The sequence below is a fragment of the Carlito syrichta genome, unplaced genomic scaffold (assembly GCF_000164805.1).
Source record: "Carlito syrichta isolate Samal-C Ts95f unplaced genomic scaffold, Tarsius_syrichta-2.0.1 Scaffold303025, whole genome shotgun sequence".
NCBI classification, from domain to species: domain Eukaryota; kingdom Metazoa; phylum Chordata; class Mammalia; order Primates; family Tarsiidae; genus Carlito; species Carlito syrichta.
The window spans coordinates 289,366-311,533 of record NW_007247121.1 but is presented as its reverse complement, the minus strand read 5'-3'; positions in this window follow the sequence as shown (position 1 = coordinate 311,533).

The following is a 22,168-nucleotide window of genomic DNA, read 5'->3' as shown; positions in this document are numbered from 1 at the left end:
CCACAGATTTGAGACCAGCCTGGGCAGGTTGGCGAGACCACTTCTCTACAATAAATAAAAAAATTAGCCGAGCGGGTAGTGTGCGCCTGTAGTTCCAGCTACTTGGAAGGCTGAGGTGGAAGGATTGCTGGCGCCCAGTAGGTCGATGCTGGGTTGGCTATGAGTGTGCCACTGCACTCCAGCCTGGGCAACAGAGTGAGACACCAACTCAAAAAAAAAAAAAAGAAAGAAAGAAAGAAAAGAAATCATGGTACTAAGCAACTTTTTGGTATATCTAAATAGTTAACCTTGTATTGGGTTTTAAAAAGCACATCATGTGGTACAGCTAATGTAATCCTAGTAAAATCCATACATTATGTATAATGCCAATTATTTTATTCTCATTGGTTCATATCAGCAATAAGAAAAGTTACTGTAAGGGGGGCAAATGGTTAGGTATAACTTTACATTTTCTTAGTGAAAAATGCTGTTTAGGAATTTTCAGCTACTTTTCAATCCTTTCGGAACAGGTATTCTCTGATCTAGGAAGAATCTTGTATTATTTCTTAGGTAAATGTAAATAAACAGCTACTGTATACAAAAGGTAAAATGTATGTATTTTTATATGTAGCTACCGATACATATTTATTTATATATATCACTATTTAGAAAGTTATGTATTTAAATGTAAACTGAGAATAGTGGTCAGCATGAGTCATGGCATTATAGAAATATTTAATAAATTAAAATTGGAATTACTTCAAGCCGGGCTCGGTGGCTCAGCCTGTAATCCCGCACCTTTGGGAGGCTGAGGTGAGTGGATTGCCTGAGCCCGCAGGTTCGAGACCCGCCTGGGCAGGCGAGACCTCATTTCTACAATAAATCAAAAAAATCCAGCGGGGTGTGGTAGCGCGTGCCTGTAATTCCAGCTACTTGGAAGGCCGAGGCGGAAGGATCGCCGGAGCTCAGCGGGTCGAGGCTGCGGTGGCCGGGAGCAGCCACTGCACTCCAGTCTGGGCGACTGAGTGAGACTCCAACTCAAAAAAAAAAAATTGGAATTACTTCAGTGTTTCAAATAGTTCATTTAATGTTATTGTTCTTTTTGATACATAGTATTTATATTTTCTGGAAAATGCATTTATAACATAATATGAAAATATTCCATTATACCTATTTGATAAAAACAAACTACTAATAGGACAAGATATTTGCTAATTGCATGACAGTACTCAAATATGTGTTGTTAGATAATTTTGGTTACCATAAACGGTCAATGGCCATATCCATAAAACTGGTAGATTCTTAATCTGTCAAATAGATATATCTGTCTCATTCGATATAACAGTTGGTTACAGGATAATTTTTTTTTTTTTGAGTTGGAGTCTCACTCCGTCGCCCAGACTGGAGTGCAGTGGCCGCTCCCGGCCACCGCAGCCTCGACCTGCTGGGCTCCTGCGATGCTTCTGCCTCGCCTTGCAAGTAGCTGGAACTACAGGCGCGTGCTACCACGCCTGGCTAATTTTTCTTTTTTTTTTTATTGTAGAGATGAGGTCTCACCAAGTTGCCCAGGAGGGTCTGGAACCCGGGGCTCAGGCAATCCACTCACCTCAGCCTCCCAAGGCACAGGATTACAGGCTGAGCCACTGAGCCCGGCTGGTTATAGGATAATTTTAAGAATTAAATGAAAACTCATTTATCAGGTACAATGTGCACAGGTAGGGGTGGTGAGTACACTTAAAGCCCAGAATTCTTCACTACTATGCAATGCATCCATATAACAAAAAACCATTTGTACCCCCTAAGACTATTGAAATTGTTTAAATACATACAAAGCACTAAGTGTACTACCCAGAAATTAGTAAGCACTCAACAAAAATTGCTAAATTCTTCATAATAAAAATATGATGTTTTGGATATTTTTACTGAAGAAAATTATATCAGCAAATATATACATCTTTTTAAAAATTATGACAAAATTAGTTAAATCATGTTAAATAAAGAGTTGAGGAAATTATGAACCATATAGTAAACATGCAGACCATATGTTTCCAGACATTTTGACACATATTTCACCAATCAATTATTTCTGTGGTTTTCTGAAGATAATTCAGATGACAGCTTTTTCAATTCATAAAAAGTTCTACTTTAAAAAATTAAATTTACAGTTATATTAATCCAGAATTAATGTATTGTAAGCCTCACTTCACCTCTTCATACTTCCAACTTATTTTTCTTCCATGTCTACAACTCTTAGAGGAAAAAAAAAATAAGTTAGTGAAGAAAGCCATGATCTTTAAAAAGAAAACATCCAAAAAAACAATGGAGTGAAAATTCCCCAAGGGGAGTAGTGGTCATGCATCAGAGCTCCAAAACATTTCTTGATATTTATTTTTCCTTTATGTTTCCTGCTAATTAGTACAGAGACCATCATTACTGGCCAAGGGTAGAAATGAAGATCAAACGGAGGTACACCCTAATAGACACAAAACTCATCCCTCAATATCTTACAACACCACTGATATATTAAAAATTAGGGAAGTAGTTTCAATTTGTTATTTTTTAAATTGCTAATTAGCACGTGCTGCTCTAGGTGGAACAGAGTGGAAGATCCAGGGGCCCACCTTCTCAAGGAAACTCTAGAGTTTTCCACTGAACAGAGTTTTGAAAAACCTGAGTCAGGGCATAACCAAATGAAAAAGGATACAGAGAAACATGGACCTAGATCATCTGGTTACAAGGTGCAGCTTGTTTTTAATTTGAGGTCTTCTCCAGAGAAGCTTCTTTATGCAACTTAATATCTCCATGAAGCAAAAACTGTCTGTCATGAAAAAGAACTCATATACAATTCTAAATTTCTGAAAGTCTAAACTCAACAAATCCATAATAACATTATCTTACTCATTCTGGCTTACATTGGACTTTCCTTCTAATCCTACTTTCTTTCTCAGAACTTGACTCTTCCCCAAGCATTGATACAAGTACAGCCTACACTCTGAGAGAAAACTCTACAGGAAAACCTTACCAGAATACATTGTCACCCTCCAACATAACATACAATAGATTTCTACCACCCATATCAGAAGCAGTTTTATAACACAATATCCCCTATTCCCTCCAAAGTTCAAGTCTAGATTTTATTTACCACCTATTCTTGTATATTAGGACTACCAGGTGAACAGAATGATAATTTACTAAGACGCTTACTAAGGAGAGCCACTATTGTGGCTCAGTTCCATTTTTACAGTACTCCCTACAATCTAAGAAGTGTCAGCTAGAATTCTGTGTGAAAATACCAAGTTATACTGATGCTATTAAAGCCTATTAATTTGAATATTTCCAACCTAACTGACCATCATCAGAAGAATGTAAGTATTTAAAAATATTTTTCTGGTTAAAGAGTACAAAAAGTATTTTAAAATGATAGTGCACAATTCAATTTATTTTCCTTCCTTATAGTCTCACAGAGTTCTTTTTTATTTTAGAGACTAGATGTCTTATAAAATTGCAAACATGTTCTTTTCATCTACATTAATGTCAATAAATAAAATTTTAAAGATAAAATATCTGTTTCAGTCTGGAGTTGGGAATCTAGAAAAAATGTTTATTTCAGTTGATATTTTTCAATGTAAAATATCTAATTTTTGCCACTTTAAAGGAAATAAGCATTGACAAATGTTATTAACATTTAATGAATGATTAATAGTACTGCCTTTCCTATGGTGATTCATTATGAGAAGTGTTTTATCATGTTCAAGAGACATGTAAATAATTCTATGCAATGCTATTTATAAATGCTTTATAACAGATTGATGGAATATTATTTAGAACCTGCCCCTTAACATGAAAAAGGTAAAGGCAAGCCTCCTAGTGACAGAATTTAAAAGTCTGTATTCTCATTAATCCAGTTTCTTGAATCGTTTCTAAATGTTAATTCAATTTAAAATGCAATTGCCACTTATTCAGTTTTTCCCTCAAGTAGGAACAGGTCAAATTGACAGCACTCAATCCAGTAAGCACCATGGCATAGAATTGTTAGGTGCAGTGGTAGCAAAATTTTCAAAGAATTCTTAATCATCAAAGTCTAGAAAATTCAATTATTACCTTTAGCCAGGTTCTAAGTAGGGATTGTCATAAGAAGGAGTTTATGACACATTTTTTGAAATAAATCTTTCACGCCAATTTAATGATATTAAATCTAACTTAGAAACTAAAGTCACTTACCAATGGAAGACTGAATGTTTTCAACCTTATGTAGTTAAAAGAAAAGTTTTCATTCTCTGGCTTCTTGATGAAAATTTTACCTAAGTTCTTCCATCACAGATTCATGGAACATAATAACCACATTCAGAAGCTGAGATGGAGAGAAAAATTTTCACTGGCCTCTCCTAGCAATAAGGAGACAAGCTCACTTTAAAGATTGGAGAAGTTTCTGTGATAGAACACTGAGTATGATCAACTCCAAATCTATCCAAGCTGCTGCGAAGTCCATATATTTGTCCTTATTTATGACTACATAATATTCCATTGTGTATATGTACCACATTTTCTTTATCCAGTCCAGCTTCAATGGGCAACATGGTTGGTTCCAAGTTTTTGCTCTTGTGAATACAGTTGCAACAAACATATGTGTGCAGGTATCTTTTTTTGTAGAATGATTTGAGTTCCTCCGGGTATATTCCCAATAGGGGAATTGCTGGGTCATATGGAAGGTCAATTTCTAGTTCTTTCAGAAATTGCTACACTGTCTTCCAAAGAGGTTGCACTAGTTTGCATTCCCACCAGCAGTGTACAAGCGTTCCTTTTTCTCCAGAGAACCATATGTTCTCAATCATAAGCAGACCTTGAACAGTTATAATACTATAAGAAAGCATTTAGCAGTAATGGGGAACTGTCAGGGGAGGGAGGGTAGGATTGGCAGTTGAGGGAAACTAGCCAAGGGGAGGGAGGGGCATACCTCATCAACAAGGGTACCTGCATAATCAACGTTTGTATACCTAACCCTGAATTGTGCCCCACATCTTTATGATAAAAAAGATTAAAAGATTGGAGAAGTATAGGGTATGAGAGCAGGATGTTTTGAGGTTGATACGTCCTTAACCGCTGGTCAGGTATTAGGTTTCAGGAATTTGAGAATATGTTTTCATTGCAGATCCTCTTTTCCTTCATGTCTTTCACCTGCTTTTTTAAGGACCAAATCAATGGCTAAATTCCTCAGCATGTGCAATCAGAAATTCCACGTTCAAATAAAATAGAAACATATATTTTATATACATTCAGATAAAATCAGCCAAACAATGATTAAAATAATAAGGAAATATCTACAGTGCAATAGCAAACATTAATCCTAAATTTTCAAATGTAATTTCATATGTAAATGATCTATTTAATAACACCATTTTTGTTTTATAACAAGGACAGAGTCTGTCTAGCCAATGTCTCCATGCCTTGTGAGTTCTTCCTTGATTATCTCTTTATCATTAATCTTTTTATTGTCATTACCACTCTTTCTGCTCAGATTTACTTTCTGTGACTCCAGTCCTTCTCCTCCCCAATTCATCTTTCGCATTTCTGCAAGATTATTTTTCCTAAACATAACACTGATCATACCAGTCCTTCAGGGACTGGCCATTTTTTACATTCCCATTTCTCATTCAAGGTCCTCAAAATACATATGTTTCTGACCATACTACATAGTCTTTAATAAAAAAATGTAATCTGTGATAAATATACTTGAAAAATACAAGGTTAAACAGAGTAAAGTCAGTTTTCCTCTTCTCATAGCCTTTGGTATCCCAAATCTCAGGGTGAATTTATGAGTTAGAGCTAAGATATGACATATTTCCCAAATTTATTTGTCCACCAGAATAATTTTTTTTTGCCTAACAGTCTCTAACTTTTTGAAGGCACTTGATACATTTGAAATACTAATCTACAGTATAATTACTCAATTTTAAATCTGATATTCCATGAACTTCACAATAGGGTACTGTATTAGTTTTCCAATCCTGCCATAACAAAGTGTCACAAAATGTATGACTTAACCCAACATAAATTTGACAAGCTCTGAATGCTCAAATCCAAAACCATGTTAGCAGGACTGTGTTCTCCCTAAATGCTCTAGAGGAGAGTTTCTTTCGTGTCTCTTTCCTGGTTCCTGGAGGTTATCAGCAATCCTTTGGCAATTTTTAATTTGTGGCAACATAATCTCAATCAGTGCTTCTATCATCACATGACCACATTTTCTTATTGTCTGTCTTCACATTGACTTCCCTATGTGTGTGTGTCTCTGTGTCCAAGTTTCTCTCTTCTTATAAGAGCACCTGCCTTTGGATTAAGGCCCACTCTAATCCAGCACCACCCCCATCTTAACTTGATTACATCTGCAAAAACCCTATTTTCAAATAAGGTTCTGTGAGGATATGAATTGAGGAGACACTATTTAACCCAGTACAGAACCCAACCATCTTTGTAGTCTTTTCTTTCACTATTCTTTTAGTGTTTCCTATATGTCAACCAACAAAGTTAACTTACTAGTCCTTACAATATACCATGTGTTTTCCTTCCTCTGTACTTCAGATTTACAATTATGTGCCAGGATGAGTGATCCGCATCTTTGGGGCAAATCTTATACGTTGACTCAACAACTATGGCAACTCCCTTTTCCTCACCTTCCTCTACTTTTTCAAGCTAGAAAGAGAAATGCCTGAATTCCCAGGCACCCTTGCAGTTAGGGGTGGCTATGTAACAAGTTCTATACAAAAGTCCTTGGGAAAGGTCATCCTCCAAAAATAAAAATGCAAATGATCATTAATGATCTTCATTTCATACTTTTCCTGTCTTTTTATCTAGAAAATGGGGAAACATGATAGCTGAATAAGGCGCAATCCACATACTCATATATACCATGTGTGGCGAGGCAGGAAGATCAAAGGAGCTTGGGTGTTTGATGAGAATATCAAGCCCTATAATACCATAAATGGCTCATTCCTAGACTTTTTGTGATTGCCAGCCACTGTTTGGGAGGGTTTTCTTTAACTAACATCCAAATGTAATCCTCATTAGTAAGCCTTTTCCATTTGGTAAATTCAAGTTCTATTTTATCTCAATACTCAACTCAGAGACTGCTTTCTAACGCTGAAAAAGTCTTTCCTTCTCTGAATTTATAAAATAATGGGTTGCTAGGATTTATTTATCAATTAATCTGTCCTGCCAAATGACATTTCTTCTATTCTACTCTTGAACTGTTATTTTGATATTTTGTGTACTTTATTTTCATATTTACTCATATAAAGATAATATAGTTGTATGATATGACTGACATGCATAATATAACATACTTAAGAGAGCCTGGTTTCTTATGTTTCCTTCTATTTCATATTAAATAATAACCAAAAAAAAATTTTATCAAAATATGTCCACTTTTGTATTAAATGTGGGATTTGTGATATTTGTAAAGGTGTTATTTGATATTGTCCCCTCTAGTAGTTGTTTTTGCTGAATCTTCTACTACAGCTGTTAGAACATGCTGCTGTTTCTATTGCATAATGAACCTGGATACAATATTTGAAGATGTTTTTTCTATAAGAAATTGTTCATAAATCACTTTCTTTGAGAGAAAAAAATCACGAGCCTGATGACTATACTCAAAGGGTCAACTCAGTTTGATTTTTGTGCAAACCATAACTTCTCTCTGTTCTTGAATCTTGTCTTTTGGCAGAGAAATAGGCAGACCTAAAATGTTCTTTTGCGAGTCTAGAGAGAAGAAGCAAGAAAAGACTAATGCTGATGTTTGCAATAAACTTTGAAGAATTTGGTAAATGTTCCATTTATCCCAAGATAACCTTTTGACAATCTTAGAGGAAAATCTTTTTTTTTTTTTTTTTTTTTTGAGTTGGACTCTCACTCTGTCGCCCAAACTGGAGTGCAGTGGCCGCTCCCAGTCACCGCAGCCTCGACCTGCTGGGCTCCAGTGATCCTTCCGCCTCAGCCTTCCAAGTAGCTGGAACTACAGGCGCGCGCTACCATGCCTGGCTAATTTTTTGATTTATTGTAGAGATGAGGTCTCACCTGCCCAGGCGAGTCTCGAACCCACGGGCTCAGGCAATCCACTCACCTCAGCCTCCCAAAGGTGCAGGATTACAGGCTGAACCACCGAGCCCGGCTCAGGAAAATCTTTTTATGATAATGGATACTGAAAGCATCTATATATGTCAGTTTGGGCCTGACCCCACAATATGGACAAAGACAAACCTCTATTTACTTCCTTTCCTATGCACACACATTCATAAATACACCCAACACACACATTCATAAATATGCATACAAACACACACATTCATAGATAGACACATTCATAAACATATGCACATCTCTAAATATACACACATGCACACCCTCATGCATACACACATAGATACGTAGGACTAATCCTTATATATCTTAAATATGCCAGATCTTCAAGGTAAAATGAAGAAAGAAATGACTGTAATGTTTTCAGCATAAAATTTATGAAAATATTATTTGATCTCTCTCACCTTTGTGATAAGAAGCACCATGAAATAATGGCAGCTAATTCACTTCTAAATAGAATGACAGAAGCTTCAGATCTCAGATCCTCGCAACATGTATTGTTTTGTTTGTTCTTTGTGTTTTTGTTTTCATATTTAATTGACAAATAAAGATTTACGCCAGCAATCCCACATCTGGGTATATATTCAAAGGAGATAAAATCAGTATTCCAAAAGATATCTGCACCTCCATGTCATTGCAGCATTACTCATAGTAGTCAAAATAAGAAACGACCTAAATGCCCATTGACAGATGACTGGATACATAAATTGTGGTACATGTATACAATAAAATATTATTCAGCCATAAAAAATAATTTCTTGCCATTTGAGAGAACATGGATGAACCTAGAAGATAACATGTATTGTTTATATAAAAAAAAAGGCCAGGCCATTGTCTCTTCCACTTGACCTATGTGAGCCAATCAGATTGGTACTCGTTTAATTCCATAAATGCTGTAGTGTCTTCCTTCTTGATTCAGGGACTTTGTCCATGTTATACCTTTCTGCTGACTAGTTAACTGGTACTTTTCCAGACTTTAGGATAAATGTCTCTTCCCTAGGCACACCTTGACTAGAGCAAGTACTAGGTAAGTCCTTCCTTTTATAGCCTTTTATAACCTTGAGTATATTTATTTTATTGTGGCTAATCACAGGTTGCAGTTGCTCATTTATTTTGTGATTATTTAATGAAAGGTTGTCTCTTGCAGTAGACTCAGACAACAGGAGTTGTCTACAATGTATAATAATATTTCCTTTGAATTTAATAGAGTGACTGGCACATACATGGGTAGATGAACAATAACTGTTAATGTGATGAAAAGTTATCTCTGTAAGTTGAGAAAGTATATGATATCACTCACTGCCTTGTATCAGAATGCATTTAGTTACAGAAAGGCAAACTGAATATGGCTGAAACAATAAAGGAAACTTACTGGTTTACATAGCTAGAAAATCTAGATATGGATGAACTTCAAGGATGGTTTGATTCAATAGATCAATGGGATCTACAAGGATATTGATGCTTTCGATGTGTATCCTTCTGCAACATCATCTTAAACCTGATTTACCTCCATGGTCACAAGACGACTGCCAAAAATTCCAAAGCCTACATGATTTTTTGTTCACACTAAGAGGAAAACAATTCTGCCACAATAAAAGAAAGAAGCCTAAAGTTTTACAGTGACTGAGCCAGCACAGATCATATGTCCAGCACTGCACCAGTGACTGTGGCCAAAGAGACTAGAATACACTACTGACTTATCTAAGCCAAGTCAGGCTTAACTCTTTGTGCTGTGCTTTCATAATCAGGTGGTTATCTGAGGGAATAGCCTGGAAGTCTGAGGAAATAAAACAGATACATGGATTGAATAGACAGTCAACTAAAAAGGGACATACTAATGTTATTTTAAAATGTAGAGCATGAGCCAGGCTCGGTGGCTCAGCCTGTAATCCCAGCACTTTGAGAGGCTGAGGTGAGTGGATTGCCTGAGCCTGAGCGTTCGTGACCCACCTGGGCAACTTGGTGAGACCTCATCTCTACATAAAATCAAAAATTAGCCAGGTGTGGTAGCGCACGCCTGTAGTTCCAGCTACTTGGAAGGCTGAGGCGGAAGGATCGCAGGAGCCCAGCAGGTCGAGGCTATGGTGGCCGGGAGTGGCCACTGCACTCCAGTCTGGGTGACGGAGTGAGACTCCAACTCAAAAAAAACAAAAACAAAAACAAATAAAATGCAGAGCATGTTGCAGTAGAACACATCAGAAGAGATACATATCAGTGATAAGAGATCTTATGGAGTGTTATGTGTTAAATTGTGCTCCCCCTCAAATTTATACGTTGAGGCTCTAACCCTCAGTAACTCAGAATGTGACTATATTTGGAGATAGTACCTTTAAAGAGGTAATTACATTAAGTTGGGTCATTAGTATGGGTAATAATATAATATGACTGATGTTCTCATAAAAAAGAAGAAAGGGATGACCATGTGAGAACACAGGAAGGATGCAGCAATCTGCAAGCCAAGGAGCAAGGCCTCAGGAGAAGCCAAAACTGCTAATACCTTCTTCTTGGACATCTATCTTCCAAAACTGTGAGAAAATAAATGTCTATTGTGTAAGCCACCCAGTCAGTGGCATTTTGTTATGGCAGCCCCAGCAAACTAATACATGGAAATAACATAACTTCCAAATTAACTAGCAAATTATATACAATCTAATGAAAGGATAGTGGCAACAGTACAGAGTTTGTGCAGCAGTACCACACATTTGATGGATTTTCACTGGGTTCTGGGTCCCCTCATCATATGCAGCTTCCTGTGACACTCTCATGCAAGTAAATTACTTGCCAGAGTTTAAAAAATTCAGATTCCTGCACTTTTAAACTCAGGCTTTTATACTACTGCTTTTTTGTAATCAGGCTTACACCATTCTCCTAGAAGGCTTAACATAATAATCAATATGTTTTGTTTAAAAGAGGTTTATGAATACTAGACTTTGTTGGTTCTTGAGCAAAACTGAACAAAAGCCAGGTCACATTGCAATACCCAAAGGAGAGAGTAAGGTCTTTCTATATCACTCTTTCCAAAAAGTACCCTTGCCTCGGCATCTCATCGTTCTGGAAAGCCAGGCACCCCACAGTATAACTCCAATTAGTATTATCATAAATCCATGTCTTCACCAGATGGTCCCACTTCAACAATGTGACAATTAGTGAATATGATGTAAGACTTGACATTTTCCAAGATTTGGGGGTGATAGAAAAAGTCAGGGCCCTACACCTACACAGCCTCCAGAAAGATTATTACAGAGACCCTTACATCAGAAAGGAAAGTGATAACGGCATAATCTAATAGTCCTTGAAGGAGTCCAAACCAAAAGTCTCTGCTTTCCTTATCTTAATTTAGGGTTCCTGTAGCAGACACGAACATTAGGCCATAAACAGGGTTATGCCAGAATTGCAGATTTGTTTATTGCTTTAGAGGTCATTTTAATTTCTGCAATGATATTCCCTTCCACTTGAGTGCTGGTTATACTTTGCCCTGTCAGATTCATTCTCACCTCTTCTTTGTCTAGTTCTGTGCCCTAGAGGTTGACCTGTACAGACTACATATTCTAGACTCTGTTTTCTGGTTCCCAAGTGGGTTTGGCCGATGAAATGAAAAGGCAGAAAGTAGTCAGTCCCCCACCCCTGCTTCTTTCCTACCGGACGAAACCCTGAGCAGAGTACAGGAATCTTCAGCTCTTCCAGTCAGATTTCCTGCCATGCAGGATTGTGGGGGGATTTAGGAGCTTCCAGGTAAGGAGGTGTTAGGCTGGTACAAGGCAGGTACGAGATCTACCTGGACATTCATGGCAGTAGCAAATTATCAAGTGGCACAGAGGTGTTCCCAAATGTTAATCATTTTAGCTGAACTAGGTCTTTCTGGCTGAAGATCAGGCCGAGTTTTGCTCTAATAGATGGCTACACCTTCAGAGGTGAGTGTGAGTCTAGCAGGAGTACTAGACTGTTCCATTTGGTGCCTAAATGAAGCACTTTATTCTCACAAAATTCTAACTAATTTTTTTAAGAAAAGTAGAATGAAACCTTCCTTCTGTCATTTCAATAAACAATATAACTACTTTAAGCTTCAATTTATACAACTGAAAAAGTCTGGATGCTACATACCTCATAGGATAACTCTAAAAGTAAATAAACTCAGCATGTATAATATGCCCAGATGTGAAAGATGACACTGGACCAATCTATGATAAATAAGGAAAAGTAACAGACATACATATGTATATAAACATTAGTACTTTGAGTTTGTACTCAATACAGCAAATATATACTTGCTATAGCAATACAGAAACGATCACTTTTCAAAGCAATGTGCAATACTTTCTTTCATTTTATTCTGTTTGAGTTTACTTTCTCCATAGAAAAAGGCCATCTTTATTATGAGATAAAATCTTGCCCAGTAGTAATTTCAACCCTATTCCAATCCAGCCCTTCCTACTCTCAACACTTGCACTTCTGCTGTGCTGGTTTTTCCTCTCCTTAGTCAGAGAAGAAAATGCTTTAGATTTTGAAAAGTCTTGAAATAGGCAAGAAAAATATTTTTACACTGAAATGAACCATCTGGCCACTTTATCCTGCTCTACATCTAACATCCGGCAGTTACTATAATATTTATTTATTGCTCCTTTATTCATGAAAGTGATATTACAACTATAAATCCCCATGAATAGTCAGCAATTGCTTTTAACTGTTTATTTTTCTTTTTTTAACTAAAAAAAAATTATCTTTAAGAGCTACAATTAAGAAATGCTCATGAAATTTGGAGCATTATTTATGAAATCTAGGTCCAGACCTTAATTCTGACACTATGTAATCACCAACAATTCACTCAATTTCCTCGCCAGTTAAATAAAGGATTTGGACAGGTGATCCTTAAGGAACTTTTCATATTCAAATTCAATTATTTGGTCTTGGGATTTCTAAGGTATTTATAGCATTAAATAATACATAATATATATTTAGCAATTATATACCATGCCTGTGCATTTAATAATTACAGGACCTTATTTTTCAGGTAAAAAACAAAACTAGTGAGGTTAAGTACATTACTCAAGGTCTTACAGGTAGTTAGTGGAAGACTCAAAATTTGAAATTGTCATTTTGAATTCAAATCTTATAATTCAGTGAATATCATCTTAGTTTTCTTTTCCAAAATAAACTAGAAGTTTAAAATGACTGAAGAATGTAATGTTTCACAAGCAATCAGTCAGCCAGTAAGTAAATAAGCAGCAATTTTAGCAAATTAGAAAGACTGACAGGTATTCAAAATGTCAGTTTTAAAAAACTTGGAAATATTTTTAATCTGTTTAAAAATAAACGATACATGTAACTTTGCATGTCTAAAGAACAGGACAATAGCAGCTACAAGAAATAATACCCCATTTCTGCCTCAATGGAACCAGGGATTGTTTTATTCTAAGAAAATCCCCAAAGCCTGGCACTTATGGCCTATGTCCCTGCTGTGCTTCTCAGGTGGGTGTTTCTTTGTTGGACTGTTGTGGAATTCCATGGATGGCTGGTTTACAATCTGCAAATCTTTACTTAAATGTTTATAGTCAGTAGATTGTTTTTTGGATATATTTTAATGGTTTCTTAAGGATTAGATGGAACCAGTGCCTCTGAAATGCCTACTGGTGGATATTTCATAAAGATTCACAAACTGGGAGTGTTTTTAATTGTTTTATATATATAGAAAAGATTAGGAAGTATAAAGTAATCTTAAATAAATGCTTACAAAATTCAATATACATTCTCAACTAACTGAGTGAAAGGAAATCTGCCATAGAAATCTGTATGACCCCCGGGCTCGGTGGCTCAGCCTGTAATCCCGTGCCTTTGGGAGGCTGAGGTGAGTGGATTGCCTGAGCCCGCGGGTTCGAGACCCGCCTGGGCAGCGAGACCTCATCTCTACAATAAATCAAAAAAAAATCAGCCGGGCGTGGTTGCGCGTGCCTGTAGTTCCAGCTCCTTGGAAGGCTGAGGCGGAAGGATCGCCGGAGCCCAGCAGGTCGAGGCTGTGGTGGCTGGGAGCGGCCACTGCACTCCAGTCTGGGTGACAGAGTGAGACTCCAACTCAAAAAAAAAAAAAAAAAAAAAAAAGAAATCTGTATGGCATTAGTATTGTGAGGGATAAAAAGAATGACATCTGCAAAACTTTTTAAAATGTGAGATGATTTAAAAAATCATCTGTTAGTTATTACTCTAACTTATAATGTGTTTAAAAGAAATACTTTCTGAGCTAGTGACATTTCCTTTCATACTAAGCAATGCTAATCTACATAGAGTGCTCCACAAAATAATCTTTTGAGCATATAGACCATTAACTTTTACTTCTATTTATTGGTGCAAAAGCAACAGTAAATAGAAATGTCAGTAATTAGAATCAGTAAATAGAAATGATGCATCATTTTTATTTGGATTCAGTTGGATGTCAGATCTTCTGACTCATTGAAATCAAAGCTCAATGTATTTCTTTCCCTGGTTATAGCAACCACAAAAGTTCACTACCAATTAATCAAGATAAACTGTACAGTCATCCTAGTGGCTTCCTGATAATTAAACACTTCAAAACCATTATGTCTTATCTTTGAAAATAACATAATCTTATATGTAGAAAACCATAAAAATTTCACACACAAAAGAAATGTTAAAACTAATAAATTGATTCAGCAACTTCCCAGGATTTAAAAAAACACAACACATAAAAATGTGTTGTTTCTATATACTAACATTATACAATCCAAAAAGAAGATTAAAGGCCATGCTTGGTGGCTCAGCCTGTAATCCCAGCACTTTGGGAGGCCGAGGCAAGTGGATGCCTGAGCCCGCGGGTTCGAGACCAGCCCGGGCAACTTGGCGAGACCTCGTCTCTATAATAAATCAAAAAATTAGCCAGGCATGGTAGCGCCCGCCTGTAGTTCTGGCTACTTGAAAGGTTGAAACGAAAGGGTCGCCGGAGCCCAGTAGGTCGATGCTGGGGAGGCAGTGAGTGTGCCACTGCTCTCAAGGCTGGGCGACGGAGTGAGACTCCAAATAAAATTTAAAAAAAGAAGAAGAAGAAGATTAAGGAAACAGTTTCATTTATAGTAGCATAAAAAAAAGAATACTAAGAAATAAACCTATCCAAGAAAATGAAAGATTTGTATGCTGAAAACTGCAAAAGGTTGCTGATGGAAATTAAACAAGACAGATAAATGAAAACACATCCCTTATTTGTGGATTGGAAGACTTAATATTGTTAAGATGTTGATACTACTTAAAGCAATCTACAGATTTAGTGCAATTCTGATTACAATTCCCAAGGTATTTTTATGAAAATAGAAAAGCACATGCTAAAATTCATATGAAATTGCAAGGGACCCCAAATAGCCAAAATAATCTTGAAAAAGGATAAAGCTAGAGGACTTACACTTCCTCATTCCAGAACTTACTACACAGCTACAGTAATCAAAACAATATGGTACAAACAGACACAGACACCAATGGGATTGAATAAAGAACCCAGAAATAAACTCTTTCATATGTGGTCAAATGATTTTGACAAGGGTGCCAAGATTAGTCATTAGGAAAAGGGCAATCTTTTTATTAAATGGTACTGAAAAAACTTGGCATCCTCATGAAAAATGCAAATTTGAACCCTTACCTAACATCATCCAGTCAGCCCTCTATATCCGTGGGTTGCACATCTGTGGATCCAACCAAGTACTGATCAAAATATTTGTTAAAAACAATAAAAATAACAATAGAGCAATAAAAATTATACAAATTTAAAACTCAATAAGGTATAATGTGTAATAACTAATCACATAGCATTCACACTATACCAGGTACTTTAAGTAATCTAGAGATGATTTAAAGTATGTAGGAGGATATGCATAGATTATATGCAAACACTATGCCAGTTTATATAAGGGACTTAAGCATCTGTGAATTTTGATATCCTTGAAGTCCTAGATCCAGTCTCCCAAGGATACCAAGGGACGGCTAACTGCACATAAATTTAACTCAATATAAATTAAATATATAAATATAAAAACTAAAATAATAAAACCTAGAAGGAAGCATAGGACAAATTCTTCATGATATTAGATTTGGCAATGATTTATTGAATATGACATCCAAGACAAAGGCAACAAAAGAAAAATAGACAAATTAGACTTCATGAAAAATATTTCAATGTACACATCAGAAGACACTATGAATAGAGTAAAACAGGAACTCACAGAGTAAGAGAAAATATTTGCAAACCATGTATTTCACAAGAGGTTAATATCTGAAATACGTAAAGAACTCAACAACTCAACAGGAAAAAAAAAATCCACAAATAACCCAATTTTTAAAAATGACAAAAGACTTGAGCAGACATCTTTTTTCCAAAGAAGACATATACACTACCAATAGATATATGGAAAGGAGCTCAACATAACGAATCGTCATGGAGATGCAAATCAAAACAATATGATATCACCTCATAACTGTTAGAATGACTATTACTTAAAAAAGACAAAAAGTCAGTGCTGCTGAAAGTATGGAGAAAAAAGCACACTGTACACTGTTAAGGGGAATGCAAATTAGTACAGTCATTATGGAAAACAGTATGGAGTTTCCTCATAGAATTAAAGCTATAACTACCATTCAATCCAGCAATCCCACTTCTGAGTATATATTCAAAAGAAACACACTAATTCAAAGACATATCTGTATTCCTATGTTCATTATTACAGCATTATCCAAAATAGCCAAGATATAGAAACAATCTAAGTGTCCACTAAGGGATGAATGAACAAAGGAAGTGCAATAATGTGGATAAACCTGGAAGATATTATATTTAGTGAAATAAGCTGTGCACACAAAAACAAATAATGTACAATCTCACTTATTTGTGGAATCTAAAATGTTGAACTCATCAGTGGTTGTCAGGGATTGGTGGTGGAGAAAATGGGGAGATGTTAGTGAAAAGGTACAAACTTTCTCTTATAAGATGAATAAATTCTGGAGACAATGTACAGCATTGTGAATACAGTTAATAATACTGTATTGGTTACTTGAAACGTCTTAAGAGAACAGATTACATGTGTCTTTACCTCATAAACACACATATGCTGACACACAAAATGGTAAGTAGCAATGTATGTGTTAATGTATTTAATTGTAGTAATCATTACACAATATATACATAAATCATTACATTGTACATCTTGAATATATACAATTTTTATTTGCCAATTATACTTCAATAAAGCAAGAAAAAAGGAAGGAAATACATATGCTACAAGGCTCATGAATGAAACTTCAGGACATTATGCTAAGTGAAATAAGCCAGTCACCAAAAGACAAATACTGTATGATTCCACTTTTATGAGGTATTTAATATAGTCAAAATCATAGAGATAGAAAATAGGATGTTGGTTGCTAGGGCCTGGGGGAGGAGTAGTAGGGAGTTATTGTTTAATGAGTATAAAGTTTCAGTTGTATCAGATGAAAAGAGTTAAAGAGCTAGCTGGTGGTGGTGATGGTTGTACAGTATTATGAATTATGTATTATCACTGAACTGTACACATTAAAATGGTTAAGGTAGTAAATTTTATGTTATGTGTATTTTACTACAAAAAAACTAGAAAAAGAAATTTTAAAAGCACAGAATAATAACAACTAGAATGCTTAAGGAATGGGTTGCTGTTGATCACATTCATCTTTTAAGTTATTAAACAGTTTGATATAACTTTTTTTAAAAGAATGAAAAATACTGTCGCATGCTTGAGGACATTATGCTAAATGAAATAAGCCCGTCATAAAAATACAAATACTGTGTGATATCACTTATATGAGGTATTTAAAGTAGTCAAATTCATAGAAACAGAAAGCAGTATGCTGGTTACCAGGGACTGGACACATTGGAAAAGGGTAAGTTGTTATTTAATGGGCATATAGTTTCAGATTTGCAAGCTGAAAAGACTCCAGAGACCTGTCTCACAACAATGTGACTATACTTAAGATTACTGAACTATAAACTTAAAATGGTTGAGATGGTCAATTTTATGTCTTGTGTTTTTTACCATCATTAACACACACACACACACACACACACACACACACACATATTATGCCTATAGTAGATCAACAAAAATATTGTCAATTCCACAATTTTCTTGCCAGAGAATATAGTTGCTAACATTTAATAAGTCTCACCTACAGCACTTACCTAGCTTGTGAAATATATTTTTAGACCATTGATCTCAGGAAATGTACTTTCAAATGAAAAGTGAATAACTATTTTCCTTGGTGTATAAAATAGATTCACAATAATACTCATAGTGGTTATTTTGCTGTCAGTACCACCAAAAGTAACATTCAAGATCATTTTCCACACAATTTCAACCATATTTAGAGAATAAAATTTAGAAGTATGTGCATCTTTGTCTCTAAAAAGTTTTTTTTTTAATTCAAATCTATGCGGTATGACCACTATAAATAAGACTTCGTGGTCTTATTTGTGGTTAGGTCTGCTTTCCACATCATGACGGAAAAAAAAGCCCCTCCTGCCTAGAGGACTGTTTATTCCTAGGTCAGAAAACTCGATCTGCCAAATTGCCAGTAAACAAAATACTATACTCCCTGCAAATGAGCTATTTTATATTTTAGCTCTTGGGCCACAAGTTGGAAGAAATTAATGCAGTTCAAGGTTCATTTCTTTTAGTATAGCTGTAGGGATAAAATAAACTTCAGAAGCCTTTTTGTTGTTGTCAAAAATGCATGCCTCTTAGTATTTTTATGCAATCAAGAATTTTCTCTTCTTTTAAAAATATTATTTAAATGTGCATCTTGTGTTTTACCCATGGTAGAAATGGAGTCATCCTTCACACTTCCCTCTCCCGTAGAAGTCAATGTGACCTGTTCATTTTATCAAACAACATTATCAAATCCATTCCTTCTCATCAATAGCTGGTATTATGCACATTAAGAGTGTAGACTCTGAAATAACATATCCTGGGGTTTTGTCCAAACTCATCTGCCTTCTAACTGTGATCTTCAGCAAAGTGCTTACATTTTCTGTGCCAGTTTCCTAAAAATGGATCTAACAGTAATTGCTATTGATATGGTTATTGTAGTTAGTGACTTATTACATAAAAACTAAAGATGGTTTTGGCACATACCAACTGCTAAATAATATTAGGTATTATCAATTTTATTTTTATTGTCATTATTGTAGCTTCAAGTCCCATGGTCTCATCCTATAGATTTACAACAATCTCTGAATTGGTCTGCTTCAAATCCATCTCCAATTACTCTTTAGAGTGACCAATCTAGAATGCAAATCTGATCACATCACTATTACTCCTTCACTTATAGTCTGTCCACAGCTTCCTACCACTGGAAAACAAAGGACAAAAAGTTCTAATATGGCAAGCAAGAAACTTCATAACTGAATTCTATATTATCTCTTCAGTTCTACCTAATGTCAAACAGCCTCCCGCATTACATTCCAACAGCAGTCAAGTACTTGTGGTTCCTAGAAAGGTCCTGTTGTATTCTGCCTTAAGATAATTGAAACAATGCAGTGCCCACCTGCATTCCTTTGATTGTGTGCTTTCTCTGGACACTAAGGCCCATGTTCTCAACTACGTGATAAGAAAAAGTGCTTGGAAATTAACACCTGCCAGGAGAAACCCTCAATCATTGACTAAAAAGGGCTGGTGTATAAAATCTTCAACTCCTTCACTGCTTAGAAATCACTTAGGATTAACTCAGAAGTGCGTATTCTGTATTGTCCCCCAGAACGTCCCACAGGATCAAGCTCAAGTTACCCCCAATAATTTCTTGAACACAAACTTTTGATTGGCTGCCATCTGTCAATTATCTTATTTCCTTCCTAGGGTGATCTCCCAAATAAATAACTCGTTCTTGAATCCTATTGGGGTCTCTTTCTGAGAGATCTCAAACTAAAAACCTACTGTATTAATCTAGTTTATGAACATCACCTGTCACTAAAGCTGGAGTCCAAAAATCTCATCGCTAAATGCAAAGTTTATTTCTCACTTTTGTAAAGTCTAATAAAGATGGGTTAGTCCTCCATATTGTAGCCACACCATCTAGAAAATATAGGAATTTCCCAGGTTATGTCAGCAGGCAGAGCAAAATGGAAGAGCCACCCCCCACTCTTAACTGCCTCAATTAAGAAGAGATTTTTGCTACTTTCACTCATTGTCCATTGACCAGAATATGGCCAAATCTAACTGCAAAGCAGGTTGTAAAATATAGATGGGATAACTGGTAAGCACCAACTATTTCTTACCTACCCAAACACCAATTTTTCTGGCAAAGACTATTATGGCTAAGACTTAGTCCCACCATACAGGTTCAGGGGCCTTTCCTATGTGATCACATGATGATCTTTATAACTCTCAATTTACTATACCAATGGAATTTATGTTTTTTAATGGGTCAGGCGAAATTTCTACCCAATGAGTTTCTTGAATATAGAGATAGCATCTTACTATTCTTTTAATCTTAACTAATTTTAATTTTAACTTTTAAATAACAATTGTATAATGTGGTGTTTTGATATACATACACATAGTGAATTAATCACTACAATCAAGCCAATAAGCATATCCATTTCTTTGCATAGTTAGCGTTTGTGTGTATGTGGTTTGATGAAGTCCCACTTGATTATTTTTGCCTGTGCTTTTGGTGATATATGCAAAAAGTCTTTGCCAAGGCCAATATCAAGGAGATTTTCTCGTTTTCTTGTAGGAGTTGTATGGTTTCAATGTATTTTATTCTTGAAAACTGCTAAAAAAGTAGATGTTAAGTGTCTTCACCACAAAAAAAGACAAGCATATGTGGTATATGTGAACCATACCTCAATGTATACATATTTCAAAATATCATGTTGTACATGATAAATATATACAATTTTACTTGTCAATTAAACTTTTATATAAATACATAAAAAATATAGCAGTTCAGTTTCCTTTTTTTACAAGTGGAAAACCAGTTCTCCCAACACCATTTATTGAAGAAATTATTATTTCTTCTTTGTGTCTTCTGAGTGGCCTTGTAAAAAATTAGTTGATCATATGTCATTGGATTTATTTCTGGGCTCTTCACTCTGTTGCATTGCTCCATATGTCTGTTTTTATGCTAATACCATAATTTTCTGATAATTATTGCTTTGTAGCAAATTTGAAAAAAGGAAGTGTGCTGACTCCAAATTTGTTTTTCTTTATCAAAATTATTTTTGGCTACTCAAGGACTTTTGTGATTTCATACAAATTTTAGAATTTTTTTTCTATTTCTGTGCAAAATGCCATTGGAATTTTTATATAAATTGAAATTGGATTGAATCTGTATATCGTGTTAGATAATATGGACATTTAAAAAATATTATTAGATTTATTTTATCATGAAGCTGATGTTGTTAGTTTTCTATAAAAGTTTATTATTTTAGTGATTATATTGCATAAACTTTTAGGCATCTATCTCATGATTCTCAGGAAGGAAAAAAATGATTAGATAGAAATTAAAAAGAAGTTCAAGGATTGTGTCTTATCTATCTCTCTTTCCTAACACCTGTCCAATTTCCTAGCATTGCTGGAAAAACTGAGAGAAGAGATACAACTTCAAAACAGAGATTATTTAAGTGGATTTTTTTTTTTTTTTGAGTTGGAGTCTCACTCAGACTGGAGTGCAGTGGCCGCTCCTGGCCACTGCAGCCTCAACCTGCTGGGCTCCAGCGATCCTTCTGCCTCAGCCTTCCGAGTAGCTGGAACTACAGGCGCGTGCTACCACGCCCAGCTAGTTTTTGATTTATTGTAGAGATGAGGTCTTGTCAAGTTGCCCAGGCGGGTCGTGAATTTAAGTGATTTTTACTTCTAACTTTCAGATTTCCAATTTGGAAAATGGTTGTCCATGTTTTTTAAAAATTATTTTTATTTATTTTAAAGATATGGGGTACAATTCAGGATTAGGTTTATATTTGGCCAGTCTCTAGTACACTTGAGTGATAATATAATTAGATATTTTTCTGTTATACTAAAATATTGTTAGTCTTTAGTTTTGAACA